The sequence below is a fragment of the Ambystoma mexicanum genome, chromosome 2q, assembly GCF_040938575.1.
Source record: "Ambystoma mexicanum isolate Mex_15411 chromosome 2q, UKY_AmexF1_1, whole genome shotgun sequence".
In the NCBI taxonomy this organism is placed as follows: Eukaryota; Metazoa; Chordata; class Amphibia; order Caudata; family Ambystomatidae; genus Ambystoma; species Ambystoma mexicanum.
In genome coordinates this window covers 525860949-525873766 of record NC_090924.1, presented here as the reverse complement: position 1 = coordinate 525873766, position 12818 = coordinate 525860949, and the positions used below count along the sequence as shown (strand labels likewise).

The window sequence follows — 12818 nt, the reverse complement described above, 5'->3', positions numbered from 1 at the left end:
AGGAAAAAACAAAAATAATAATAAAATAATAAATAAAGAGGCAACAAACAATGGGAGTGCAGCCAGCAAGTGGCAAGTGCTAGGTTTATAGCAGCAGGCCGTGTAGGTCTGAAAGTGCAGGAAGAAAAGGGGACGGCTGTATGGGTACAGAGACCAACCCCAGTGCAGGGGGTGGCCCGGAGGCAGTGCGTGAGGGTGGCAAGATGAGCAGGTACCTGGGCCCAGAGGACAGAGGGTGGCCAGGTGCATGGTGCAGAGGGAGAGTAGAATCAACAGGGGAGAGGAGAAGGCAGAAGCAAAGAGGAAGGTTTTGAGGTGCTTCCAGAACGGAGATGGTTCTCCTCAAGAAAATTACTCTTTGGAGGCCCTGATGAGGATCGAACTCACGACCCTTGGTTTACAAGACCAGTGCTCTACCACTGAGCTACAGAGCCCCTCCATTTCCATTTAAAAGTTGAGGGATTATACAAGAGCAACAGAATAGATTTTAAAAAAAATCCAAAATTATTCAACCTGAATTTTCACTGATGGTAAAACAGCTTGTGGCAAAAAATAATGTATAAAAAAAAATCTGTTCCACACAAAAGACTGTCTCTTATGTACTTAGATCAAAACATGTATCCTTGTCTCGGGAGACGGCCGCGGCAAGTTTACAAACAGCAGATTTCTGCACAACGGACACATCACAACTGCGTTATTTTCAATGAAGGAGGGAGTTTTGCTTCCAACCCAGGCTCGGGACCCTAGTAAAAAAGCAACTTTATGATTTAACTCACCTAAGAATCAAAGGGTAGCAGATGCCGCCCCGGTGGACTGAAATCACTTACAACATACAGTAACAGGTGTGTGAAACTCAGCACCCATGCTCGGTTCCTGCTGGAGAGGCTACTCTCGCGCCATAAATCAGCCGCGTAATCTTTCCTAGTCCACCCGGATCCCTCGGCGGCAGGGAGATAAATAGCCCTCAGGCCTCCTGACAGCAGCTGCTGCTGGGAAATCACTCATGGCTGCAGACAAACCTCTAAATCTGACATTATAGAGTGTTGAAAGGGAGAATGTCTGTTTTTATAACCTAGCTCGGATATAATAAATATTTAAAATGCGCATTAGCATCCGCCTGATAGCTGCAATCTGCCCGCAGAGGAGCTGTGTCCGTCGTAGATTTAATTAGCAAGCAAGCAGGAGCCCTCGGAGCTCAAGCTCCCAGCAGCTACCCGAGGACGGGGCTCTCCCGTGGAGCCCACGTGTTTTCTTAAACTACCTGCCCCGTCATAAATATTACACGTGTCACGAGGCGGCCCTGGTGAACACTGTCTTTTTTGTCTTTGGGAAAGCGTTCATTTAATTTAAATAAATGGATATTTCCAGACGCGGGGGGGTGGGGGGATTTTCTTGCTGCTCCACAGAACTTGGCAATACTTCACTTCCCGCCATTGCTATCTTGGAGCACCTGGAGAATTTGCAAATGGACGCATCCCCGGGCAGGTAGGGAGGGAGGAGACTGCCAACGCCAATGCCCCTATTGGCGTCTAAGGGTCAGGCAGGGCAATGCATAAAAAGGCAGAACCGCAAAGGAATCATTGCTAGTGGGTCATATTTATCAAATATACGTCAATATGCCTAACCTACCATGCCACTCCAAACTATGCAAATATGTATATTTCCAAATTGTATATTACTGCCTTTATTGTAACTGTTCCAACCACTGTACTCACTGTAACTACTGTACAGTGCTGTAACTAAGCTGAGAATAATCTTGTCTGCTCCTGCGCCCTCTTACCCTCGGGTCTGGCACGCAATATAAATGAATAAATACAAAAATAAATAATATATCCCACAGGCGTCATGGAGAATCAATTTTTTTTTAAAATCTGGCTCAACTGTCTTAATTTTGAAAATGGTGCAAAGGAGTAGGATCAGCACTCGTGGCAATAACCCTAGGATAAGAACCGTGCCAAATGACAAGGAGCAAATACAGGGTGCAGAGGCCATTCTGTGCGAGCAACACCAAGAATGGTGTCGTGCATGGAAACACCAGAAGCCAGAGCTAACTCATGCTGAAGAGAACCATGTTGCAGTACTGTGACCCAACAGCACAACCATGGCATAATTGGAGTGCCGATGTTGCCAATGCGCAGCAGCATAGAACTCCTCCTCAAATAGGAAGTCATCCGTAACATAAACTGAAAAATAAATAACAAGCACTGATCTGTGACATGAAACCTGACCTACACAGTCATGTCCCTACCCCACAAATAAAAATGTGTTTTCCTTTTTACATTATAATACAAAATCAGGTCAGGTCTCTTGCATTCACGTGCCATCCTTCCCATCTGCAACATTCCTTCTTCCCAGCTGTTATGATCACACCTTACCCCCCTGGTCACAGATGCTCGGTTATATCACATCTTCAGAAACCCTCAGAAGAACACTCCGTTTACGGCAACACCCTTGATCTTTCCACAGACTTTGGTCTGGCACTGTCTCTCTCCAACATACTCTTGCCACTCATTTCAGGTACCTTCACCATATCACAGCTGTTAACCACACCCACAGCAGTACTCTCCACCACTCCTCCCCTTACACCATCACATCCACATCTCCAACCACCCTTGTAACGTCGCACTTCTATGATGGCATATGCACCGCTGTGTCACAATATTCATACATTTTACTCCACTGCCACTGGGTGCTTGCTCCATTTCCTCCCATCCGCAGTCACCACATGCTTCCTCTCCTCAATGGGTTTGAATTACGTCAAACATCCTTTTGATACCTTGAAAGGTTTCCTCACCCTTACTACTACTCCCACACAGACAGTACTTTCTCTCTGCACTCCCCCTTGTGGGTATGGCACCTTGATACTCATACTTGCTCTGATACCATGTAATGTTTTCACTGATGCATACTCCATCCTTCCCAGACCGTGTCCTTTTCCGCAACCAGTGCACATATACCTTTGAACTCAATTTTCCACCTCTCATTCTCTCACACAATACTACTTCTTTGCTACACGTGGAGTCTCTCTGTATTCCACCAGCATGTCCTGCACGGCCATCTTCCAGTCTATGCATTTAGCATGCGTTCGCTGAATGCTTTTCTTGATAACATGATTCACCCATTCCACCAGACCTCTGGGGGTGAGAGTAAATAACACTGTCCTGCAAATCGTAATCTCATTCGCTCTTAAATATTCCTGATTTTGCCTCAATACGAGTTGTACACCAATATCACACACTATCATCCTATGAGGTCCCTCCCTCAAAAACACTTCTTCCATGAACCATATCACACTCCACGTCGTTATGTTGTCTACAAAGCCAACCTCAAACTACATGGATGCATAGTCCATCATCACTATCACAAAACTATTGTCCTGACCTTGCTGCTGTGTTTGAAAACAATGCCCTTTCCATCTCTTTAGGAAAGTTTAATCTGGTTGCTTTGTGATAACTGTGATACTGCTAACTGTGCATCATTAGGCTTCCCTTGCTCCCCGTTCCTGTTGGAAATTCCTGCACACTGTTGAGTGTACCTATCTGCCCCGCCTGTGTGTTCCCTACTGTGTGAACCGATCCATCAGCGCATACTGTGCTTTCCATTTCCCCTATCTTCTGCAACTTCTACTCTATCTCTTATTCTGTCCCTCTCACTAAGTCTGGAAGGAAGAAGTTGAAGAGGGACATCCTTGTCTCAAAACCAGGCCTTCCTATCATGGATACCCACATCATTGCTTCCTCCAGACAGACTCTTACCAAAATCCTCTTTGTCATTCCCTCTTCAGACCTATGAACTCCTCATATTGTTTCTGTTCTCTCTCCTTTTTCCTCCTCTCTCATTAATGGTGGCACTTGGTGGGAGATCGTTTTGCCCCCTTCCACTCCTCTAAGACTATCATTATTGTCTATCTGAATGGTAACGTCTTGGTCCAGGGCTCTAAGCCCAATCTCCTCCGTTTCGATAGGCGTCTCCCGTGTCTTAACAAATTCCTTCCTTCTTCTGCTACTCCTACCAGCACCTCCCTGGCTCCGCCGCCACATCCTTCTTCCCCCTCTGCCCGCTCTCGGCCCTTCTACCACTTCCAGAGGGCATACTTCAAGACTGTACCCCTCCTTGGATGTCTCAAATGTAGCAACCTGCTCCACGTCACTACTTCCACTCTCGCTAAACTGTCAAACACTCCTCTGACATCTGCCACCTCCTTGAAGAATTGTACCTGGATGTTCTCGATCTCACCTAGACATGGTTCACAGCTCGCTTTTTCACAAATTTTGACACTCTCCTCCCAGACGGCTACAAGATCCTCTTCAAACCCAGAACCAACCATCCCAGAGGTGGAGTAGCTCTGATCTTTCCAGAGTGGATCCCTGCTTCTGCCGTTCATACGCAGGCCTACTCCTCCTTTGAATGCCTGGTCTGCAGGCATTCTATCTCTCATGGCCTCTCTCTAACTGTAGCCACCATTTACAGGCCACCTGGCCAGGTCACCCTCTTCCTCTCAGAGTGTGCTGAACGCTCCACTTCTCTCCTTGCCTCTACCTCTCAACTACTCCTCCTCGAAGACCTCAACATCCAACTGGATGCCTCTAATCCCTCCTATGGGCTCTTACACAACCTCTGCAACATGCTCTCTCTTACTATTCTCCTCTCTGGCCTGACACACTCTGCCAGGCACATCTTGGATGTTTGCATCTCCTCAGACATCCCCCTCTCGAATCCTCTCACCACTCCTCTCTCTTGGACTGACCACTTTCTGCTCTCTTCCCACCTGAAGCCCTCTGTCCCCCAAGTGAAGCTGACCCAAGCACTGCCACCTACATTCTCGGTCATCCGGCCCATGAAGCGTGTGTCAGTGAGGCCTTTGCCGCTACTTTCTCTCCTCCTCCTACTCATGCAGCTGACTCACACTCTGACAAATCCCACACCAACCTTTATCTTTCTTTCACTAATGGTCTGGACGTCCTTGCTCCTGTCATGAGAATCTGCCTGAAGCCTACCTCCAAGTGCAACTCTTGGTAAGATTCAGACCTCACCATTACGAAACGCAAGTGTAGGGTGGCTGAGAGGAAGTGGAGAGCATCGGGATTATCTTCTGACAAACTGGCCTGCTGTCTGCTCCAAAGGCAATACAGACTCTCTGTCCTGTCCAAGAAGAGAACCCACACCCAACTCTGTGTCTCCGCGGTCTATAACAGCACTGAAAAACTCTTCCAAATCTGCATAGAGCTGGCCAATCCTACTGCGGTGTCCACCTCTCCGATTCTCTTCCAGACCCTCTGCATGGCACTGGCTTCTCACTTCACCACTAAAACTCAGGACATCCTGTCCTCCCTCTCCTCTCTCTCTCTAATTCCTTCGACCCCCCTCTGGCTGCCTCTCCATCTCCTCCTTTCTCTTCTTTCTCTCCGATCACACCTGACAATGTTTCTAGACAAGTCCGATCTATGAAAGTGTCATGCAAGCAGGTGCCCCCCGTTCCTCCAGAGCCATCAAGGACCACATCGCACCCTCGCTCCATCCTTGGCTGATTTCTGCAATCACTCTTTTGCCACTGGAACCTTCCGTCCACCCTCTAAAGCACTCCCTTGTGCACCCTGTCCTGAAAAATCCTTCTGCCGATCTTTCCTGTCCGGCAAACTACCGCGTGATCTCTATCACTCCTTTCCTGGGCAAATTCCTGGAAAAGTTGGCCATCTCCCAGCTTACTCTCCACAATGCATCTATTGGTTGTCTCCATGACCATCAATCTGGCTTCAGAGCAACCAGAGGCATGGAAACCGCTCTCCTGACCACCCGTGAAGATCTTCTCACTATTCACAACTCTAGCCTTGCCTCTGTCCCCAGCCTCCTTGATCTTTCCTCCACTTTCGACACAGTTAATCATGACATCCTGATCAATCATCTCTGTGATAACATGGACATCACAGATAAGGCCGCGGCTTGGTTGACCTCCTTCCTCCTGGACCAACCCTCTCAGGTCCAACTTGGGTCCTTTCTCTCCACCACCTCTCTCTCCATATGTGGTGTTCCCCAAGGCTCTAACCTCTCAACCTGGCCTTTCAACATCTATTTGCCCCTTTGGCCCACCTCATCTCTACCTTCTCCTCTAACTTTCAGTGTTATACAGATGACACTCAGCTCTCTTTAGTCTCCCCTCAGCCTCCTCTCCTCTCTCGCTCATACCTGGCTGTCTATCCGTGATTCAGGAGTGGTCCGCCGTCAACGATCTCTGCCTTAATGCCAGTAGGACTGATATCCTTCTCATTGGGACCCCTGCTCCTGCTTTCCCTCTTTCACTCTGGCCGCCCTCCTTCGGCCTCACAGGAAGACCCAGGAAGCCCCACTACCAGCTTCACCTCCTCAGAGGCATTCTTCCTTTTCTCACTTTCCCCCAGAAGCTCACTGTCTCCAGAGCCCTGTTCTCTCTAGACTGCACAACTGCAACAGCCTCTTGCTGCCTTTCTTTACTCTCCACCCTCTGCAACTAATCTTGAACAGGACTGCAAGACTGGTCTTTGGCCTCAAGCCCAAGGATCGTATCTCTCCAGCCCTGAAATCTCTCCACTGGCTCCCGGTGGCTGCAAGGATCAAGTGAAAGACCCTCTGCATCGTCCACAAGGCTTCTGGGACCGGGGCCCGCACTACATCCAATCTCTCTTCCTAAACACCTTCCTTCTCGAGCCCTTCACTCAGCCACCTCAACTTTCTCAGGGTCAAACTCTTCTCCAGGCAGAAAGTGGGTGGTAGATCTCTCTCCTCTGCAGTTGCCTCCCCCTGGAATGGCCTCCCTGCCCTTCTCAAACTTGAGACAGACCACCTGAGGTTCCAGAAGCAGCTCAAGACCCTCCTTTTTGCTTCTGCTTTCACTCTTTCTCTCCCCTGCTGACCTACCTATCTGCTCCACTGACAAGTTGCCTGGCTCCCCTCAGAATCTCAATGGGCACCAGGCACTTCCTCTACCAGTAGCCCTTGCACTGCCTCTGGGCCTACTGTGCACTTGGGGCTGTATCTGTAACCCTACAGTCCCCTGCCTCCTTGCACTTACCCAGAGCCGCGCTGCCTTGGCTGCACCTAATTAGAGCAATACTGCCTGATTGCACATCCCCTTTCCCTCACGCCAGCACTTCTCCTCTCCCCCTGGCACTTGCATGACCTGAATGACACAAGTCCTAGTAAGATCATTTGTTTTGTCCTCCCTCTGTCTTCTCTACCTTGTCTTGTCTCGCCTCGAAACACTTGTGTACAGGCGCATTACAAATGACTCATCGGAGGCCATCAAGGGGTGCATGGCGAGAAGCAGCTAGCTGCATCAGCTCCTGAGCCCGGGGATACGAAGGGAGACTGAGCTCCCCCTTTAGTGCCCGGGTGATAAAGTTCACCCCACTGGTGAGACAGGCTAGGGGCACCGCTTACCCCAGGTTTGCTCCAGATTGAACGTCGGGCGGCCAAGATAGCCGTTCCGACACCGGTAACTGTCTCGGAGGCAGCAACGAGGAGCTGTGCACTGTGGGAAGCTTGCACAGGCCCCGCATGAGGGAAGCCTGGAACGAGGGACCTGACACAGGGAGAGGCCTGGAACGAGGGACGTGACACAGGGAATACGTCCTGGGACAGCACAGCGGTGCCCCCCTCAAAGAGTGAACCGAGGAGCGGGCCTGGAGGCTGGCTGTCGAACCAGCGACTGAAAAAGCCCTGTGGGGCTGGCAGTGAGTGAGGAGGGCCCCCACAGGGAAAGGCTGTGCCGGGTTTTGCTCAGGGCCGCAGAGGAGGACCTAACTGAGAGCCATCGGCACCCTGCAGCAGTGGGGGCTCAGGCCACAACCGCCCACTTGAAGACCCCCAGGTGAGGGAGAAAGAGGGACAGAGCTGAAGACACCCCAGCAGAGAAGTGTCAAGAGGCCCAATGCAGAAGGAGCAGCAGGGTGCGAGGGAACCCCCGGTGGAGACCCAAGGGGCCCAACCGGTGAAGTGACCAAGAGGGGCTCCAAATCAACATCGACTGGAGCTGGAGGGGTGCCACGGATCCGGGGATCAGGCATGCACTGACTGCAGTGAGAGCCCAAGCACAGAGCCATCTGGATGGGGAGGAGACACAGTGTAACCTGCCCAGAGGAGATGGGGACAACACAAGTGGAGAGGTGAAGCAGACTGGGGTCCTCCGAAGACACCACCCAGACCCTGTGAGAAGAAAGGCAGCGAAGTAAGGATATGAGGCCTCTCTGGTAGGCCGGAAGGATAGGAGAGTGCACCTGTGAGACCCAAAGCGAGGTGGGTCTGGAGACCCCCTCAAGCACTGCACCCCAGGAGATAGAAGACAGGTGAGCGGTGTAAGAGGAGGAGAACGAGAAGAGGTGATGGGCCACCGCTGAGCTTTGTGAAAAGGGCCTATGGGGTTTTGAGACCCGGGGCAGTCAACAAGGCCCCATTGAACTACATCAAATTGGGAGCAGCCCGGCCCTGCACTCCACCTGCACTCCACTTAAAAGGAAGATGACGCCAGGGATAGGTGGGATCAGCACAGGACACAGATGGAGAGGTGAGGGCCCCCTTAGTTGAAAGAGGGGTGTGTGCCCACCTCCCCATAACCCACCCAAGGTCTGCCGCAGGGGAGTGCCGGGTGATAAGGAGGGCAGATTGCCCAAGTTGCTGGAGGCAAGGGGAAGAAGTAGCCACAACAAGAACCCCTGAGGGAGACCCACAGAGCCTCTGGGCTACAGCAGAGTGGGGTGTGATTACAGAAAGAAGAGAATGGTCCAGACCTGCCCTGCCTAGAGCTAGCCCACACACCCACCTGAACGAAGTGGTGTGTGTGTGGGCCAGGAGCAGAACAGTGCAACACCAAAACTGAACATCGGATCGTGAAAGAGCGGGACAGGCAGGCCATTGAGGGGGCTGCTGAGAGCACAGGAAGCCTGACGATACATGAGCTGGAGAAACGCCCTTAAGAGTTTCCAATTTCAAACCTCTGTAGCCAGTGCACCCCAGTGCAATGGAGGAGGACTCAGTGTCTACCAAGAAGGAAATAGCCGCACTGATGGAGGAAATCAGGGGGAAGCGCTCAGCTCTGGGCCTCAGGCTATATAATATGGACAAGAGAATGGACTCCATCCATCGATGAGAGGGTTCAAAGCCTGGAGAACAATCAAACTTCACTTGATACTTTGGAAACACAGATGGACATGGGGCTCTCGGAACTGGAAAGGAGAGCGATCGAAGTGAAATTAAAAATGAACGACTTTGAAAACAGGAAATGAAGGAACAACTTCCATTTCCTCGGGGTTCCAGAAAGAGAGGGAGAAACTGAGGGAGATATAAAGAGGTCGATCATGAAGGTACTGAGAATCCTGTTCGCCTCAGATGCGATCGACGAGCCCACGATAGACCAAGCGCACAAAGCAGGGGGTGGAGCCGGGAGACCGAGAACTGTGTTGAGAAGGCAAGAAAGGCGGGTCCAGTGACCCATGATAGATACAAAGATAGCTATCTACCAGGATCTGTCAGCCTTTGTGTTGGCTAGAAGGAAGCAATGCAGTCCCCAGATGAAAATGGCTCACTGACAAGGGAGTGAGGTATTGATGGGGCTTCCCCTTTTCAATATCCTTTGATCTTGAGGGCTACTCTTACAGACTAATAACAGAAGATGACATTCAAAGGGCGATCGACGAACTCATGGGATACTCCCGGCCCCTCCCAAGCAGCCCGGGCAAAGTGATGGAAGGAGCATGCAGCTGTGGCCAACTGAAGGATAGACAGAAGATCCCTAAATCATGGAAGTTCAGAAAACTCAATACTCCCCCAGGGGGAAGGGGAAACCGATGAGTACTTTGGGGAAGTGTTTCTCTGGGGTCTTTTGCTATGTAAGGAACGAGTGATGGGGCCCTTGGAGCAGAAATGTCAGAGGGGGAAGAGAGGAGGTGTGATGAGTAGTGGGGGAAAGAAGAGGACTGGAAGTATTTGGAGATGGGGTGCTCAGGGGAAAAGTGCTTGATTAATAGCTGGACCTGGGTTCACGAGGACCACTGGTGATTTGATCCCATCTAAGGTGACAAATCTGGGCAGGTTGGATGCCGAGGAAGGGAAGGGGGCAGGAAGAGGAAGGAGGAGTTGGGTATGTTATGCAAAGATGAGTGTGCAAGGTTTCAAGGTTTGTTAAAGGTTTCATGGGCTTCGAAGACGGAGGCCCATTGAGGGAAATGTCTCAGGGGAAGGGTGGAGTCATGTGGTCGTCCAATGTCAGAGTAACATCTGGATTGGGTGAGATGAGCGTTGGCTCCCTCAAAACGCAAGGCCTCAACTCGCCAAATAAGAGTTTGATGGTGCTCTGTGAATTCAAGCGGGCAAAGTTAGATTTGATGTGCTTTCAGGAAATGCATTGGCCTAGGGGCAAAGAGCCCCGACTGTGATCCCGGGAGATGAGAGAAGCGATCATGGCATCTGATGTGGGGAAATGGCGGGGGGTGGAGATCCTGTTCTCAGCCCGTTCGGGATTTGTTTTGGAATAGGTTCTCGCTGATACTGCTGAAGATATGTGTTCGTGTAGGGTCTGTGGCATTAACATCCACCGTGCGCTGTGTTTGGTCTATTCTACAAATGTGTCTCAAGGTGACTTCTGGGAGGGGGTCCGGGACAAACTGATTGAGTTTGTAGAAGTTTGGTTGATGGTTGGAGGGGACTTCAATATGGTGCTAGACCCGGAGAAGGATCGCAGCAGGATGGGGGAGGCACAAGTGACTAGGGACTTAGAGGATATGGTGTCAGCTAACTATGACGCATTCCGTACACAGCTGGCACCGGATCTGAAAAGGTGGGACACCCTTATACTGGCTTGGTATGGACGAATTACATCTATTAAGATGAATGTACCATCCTGAATGCTTTACTTATTTAGAGCCATCCTGAGACAGCTCCCACAGAGGTTCTTTCTTGAAGTCACAGGAGAACTCTGTAGATTTAGCTGGGGTAATAGGATACCGAGGGTAAAAATGGCGACGCCGACGCTCCCAAGGGATAGGGGAGGATTTGGGTTCCCCGACATGTGACTGTACTACAAGGCGGCACAGCCGAGGGTGATGTTAGAGCATATGAGGGACGATATGGAGACCTATTGGACCTATTTGGAAGATTTAGTAGCACACCCACTGAAGGTGAGGGACTACCTCTGGTCCCCACCTGGGGCCATCCCGAAATGTCTCAGGTCTCACCCGACCTTGGGGGTGTTTTGGCCCATCTGGCGCGACAATGAGGGTAAACGTAGTTTTTCAATGTGGCCCTCCCCGATGTCCTCATTGTGGGGACCCCCATTTCACTTTGGACATCAGGGGCTTGCCAGCTCGCAGAAATGGTCAGACGGGGTACTGGAACGGGTGTGACAACTGTTTATGGACAGGGTTTGTCGGGACCTGGAGCCTATCCGGGAGGCACTGGGAAAGGATATGGTTTCAGTGTTTGAGTAACTCTGCATGAAGGGCCTATTAACAGATCCAAAGTGGGAAGGCTCAGAGGGAAGTTGAAAAGGTCGTAGATGTATCTGTCACAAGAAGGGGTTTCTTGTCTAGACTATATAAAGCAATGAACAAGGCCTGCTTGGAGGGGAGACAAACATTCCAGATGTATTGGGTAGACCTGGTGGGAGAGGAGGGAGGAGCTATGGGCGCAAATTTACAAGTTGGCCTTTCAGGGTGGTTTGTTCACCCCCACAGTGGAGCATAATTTCAAGATGTTGATGGGCTGGCACAGGGATCCTTTGAAGCTATCCAGGATGTTCGAAGGAGCCTCTGCAATGTGTCCTAGGGGATGTAGGCAGCAGGGATCTCTAGCCCATATGTGGTTGCGATGTCCCAAGGTGCAGGTATTTTGGAAGGAGGCGCTGAGCTGGATGGAGGAGGTAACAGGAGTCAGGTTGGGCTTGGACCCTTTGCAAATGCTCCTAGGGGTCCCGGCAAAGGATATGGTGTAATACAGGCTCCCTAGGATGTGGGAAGCAATGCTGAGAGTGGGGATAATGGCCATACCAGAGAGCTGGAAAAATGAAACACTACCATCAAAAGAAGTTTGGGAGGGGAAGGTACACAGCATGATGGTAATGGAGAAGCTGACAGCGATAGTGCACTACAGGCTGATTGAGTTCTATGCGGAGTGGAGTGTGCTACTGCTGAAATGGGGGCTCAAAGGGTCACACAGGCACTTGAGCAGTGGTGGTATCGGAGAGGGGGCGGAGATGACCTTGGAGGGAGCCGATGCTGGCCAGTGGAGACACAAAATGGACAGCTCCTCCGAGACATAGGTAAATGAGTTTCTGCCTTATTGGACACATTTTTGAGATGGTGTGTGGGGGGGGAGAGGTTATTGGGGTTCTAGTACACAGGGTGAAAGGGAGATCTGGTGATGTACCTGTGAGGATGCAGGGGAGGAGGTTGGGGGGGAAGGGCGGGGACCAAGAATGTTGATTAATATGTGGTTTGGAAATTGAAAACAACACCATTCTGTTTTGTACCCTTTACAAATGCTAATAAAAACTAAAGTTAAAAAAAATAATACATGCCTCATCATATCATATAATGGTGGACACCATGGCCTTGACCGGAGCCACCCACTCCTCGCTTACATCATTCACCCCTATCAAGTCCCTATGCGGGGATCTAGACAAAAATTCTGCCACTGGGTTCTGTGTACCAGGAATATAAGCTACCTTGAAATTATACTCCTGCACGACTGCTAACCATCGAGCAAAGCATGCTAACCCCACCACCTTAATGGTAAATAAATGAAGTAAATGTTAGTGGCTGCTTCTAATGGCATGTGTAATCCTCCATAAGAAT

At 50.5% G+C, this 12818-nt stretch overlaps 1 non-coding gene across 1 annotated transcript; it reads right to left on the bottom strand.

The window, feature by feature from the left end:
• Positions 1-362: 362 nt before the first annotated feature.
• TRNAT-UGU (transfer RNA threonine (anticodon UGU)) lies at positions 363-434 on the bottom strand. The gene has a single exon. It is a non-coding gene; the product is annotated as a tRNA-Thr (tRNA).
• Between the last annotated feature and the right edge of the window lie 12384 nt (positions 435-12818).